Genomic DNA, 2,500 nt, shown 5'->3' on the forward strand with positions numbered 1-2,500 from the left:
ATTCCTTCATTATATTTCATTTTCCCTCAACAAAATCACGCACGAAGGAGAAGTAAGACAAGAAGAAGAAGAAGAAGAAGAAGAAGAAGAATGTCATTCAGAAAAAGAAGTTGGTTGCTGATGATTTTTTTTTATTCATTTTTCTTTTATTTCTTTAAGTAGAGTAAAGGAGAAGAAGAAGATTGTCAGTCAGAAAGAGAATTTAGTTGCTCGCTGATTACTTTTTTTGTTCGTTTTGTTTTTATTTCCTCAAGCAGAGAAGAAGAAGAAGAAAGAAGAGGAAGAAGAGGAGGAGGAGGAGGAGGAGGAGGAGGAGGAGGAGGAGGAGGAAGTGAATCCGAAGGAATAAAAAAAAGAGAAGAATTACAACACATACATTTATTCACAATTTCACACATATATTTTAATTTACATTACATACATCGGTGCAACATGCATTTTGTTCTCATAATTGTACACATTTTACATTACAAAGGTACACATTATTGCAGTATACTCGTATTTCCTCCGCATTTTGCACATTTTACAACACACACATCATCATTGCAATGAATACATTCTCAAATCACGTAACATATCTTGACATGACATTTCATCGTCCGTCAACAAAGTCACGCACAGAAGAGTAAGAGGAGGAGGAGAAGAAGAAGAAGAAGAAGAATGACAATATCTACAATATTTTTTACAATTTCACGTCATATTGCATTTAACATTACTTACATCAGTGCAACATGTGCATTTTACATACAATTGTACACATTTAACATTATATGCATTGCATACATATATTTCCTCCACATTTTACGCATTTTACAACACACATCATCATTGCAGTTAATACATTTTCAAATCATTTAACATATCTTGACATAACATTTCATTGTCCGTCAACAAAATCTTGCACGGAGGAGGAGAAGAAGAAAAAGAAGAATAAGGAAAAGAATTACAATACGTACATTATTTTTTACAACTTCACACACCTATTGCATTTACATTACATACATCGGTGCAATATATGCATTTTACATTTTACAAATAACAGTACACATTTTACATTACATACAATAGGTACATCACTACAGTATATTTCCTCCACATTTTACACATTTTACAATACATACATCATCATTGCAATGAATACGTTTTCAAATCATTAACATATCTTGACATAACATAATCACGCACGGAGTAGGAGGAGGAGGAGATGAAGGTTTCCCTTGCAGTGTTTACACCTGTGAGCCGCTGGGTGCTTCCTATATACAACTTGATCATTCCTTCTTATGATGTGGCGCCGCGCAGGAAGGCAGCTTGGAGTTTAAGACTTTTGTCTCTACCAATCAGCTTCCACTTGCCCTCTGCCTCTCTTCCCGGCATGTACACTATTTTTCCCTCGGTAAACTACAGGTCAGGTCGCTGTCCCATCTCACCTTCTTCTCGCGTCACCAGTAGAGACAAGTCAGATGACACCGTTGTTGTGTGAAGGTGAAGGAATTGTCGGACGAGAGGTTGGCAAGCAGAGGAAGTGAGAAAAAAAGAGACTAAATGGATGATGTCGTGTCTGCAAGTTGCACGATCTTGTTGCGTCCCTAATCTTCAAACTGCTTTTGTGGGTTCAAGGGAACGCCTCTGAGTTTTTTATAAACTTTACTTAATTATATTATGTACAAACATTTACACTTTACTACCCTTACGACAACAAAGAAAACCGCGAAAACCACGAAAATTTAATCACTCTCTTCACTCAAAGTGCACGTTCAAATGCCTCAGATTCTGTCACATTATACCGTGAACTCAATTCATTAAACACACTCAATAACTTCATTGATAATAACAACTCTTTCTTTACTCAAACTTCTTCAAAATGGTCCAGATTACTTCATAATATTCACATTATTCCACTCAAATCACGCAATTTTAACTCAACGATAAGATACATCCTACTCACACCCTACAATTTAACCTTCCAATAAAACACCACTCTACACATCCTACACATAACCAGTTTCCCTTTATCACAATATGACACCAACATTTTCTGTGACTGCATTACAACTGTCTGGCTACACTTACTGGTCTTGAGATAAGCGGCGCGCCCATTTTGACCCTCTGGTCTGACAGCTCTCTCTCTCTCGCTCTCTCTCTCTCTCTCTCTCTCTCTCTCTCTCTCTCTCTCTCTCTCTCTCTCTCTCTTACACCTCCTAATATACACGCGTTACTTGACTTCTCGTCTCCACAACAACTTCCGGTTTTACAATGTTTATTTCCAATATCTTTAGTAATATCAACTAATGTCAGGAACGAGGCTTTCCCCATAGCTTGCCGATAACTGCCTTGTCCATATCATTTGCTTTTGGCGACCTCTGATCACTACCAGATACTTATGGGGAGAAGGTTCCAGAAGCTTCTTGTAATCTACTGCTCGTCTCCGGCTGTGTTTGTCTTGTCATGACTCACCGCCTCTTGTTGTTCTCCTCGGTGGTCACGGAACTTCTTATCTATC

This window comes from Portunus trituberculatus, chromosome 34, assembly GCF_017591435.1.
Source record: "Portunus trituberculatus isolate SZX2019 chromosome 34, ASM1759143v1, whole genome shotgun sequence".
NCBI lineage: Eukaryota > Metazoa > Arthropoda > Malacostraca > Decapoda > Portunidae > Portunus > Portunus trituberculatus.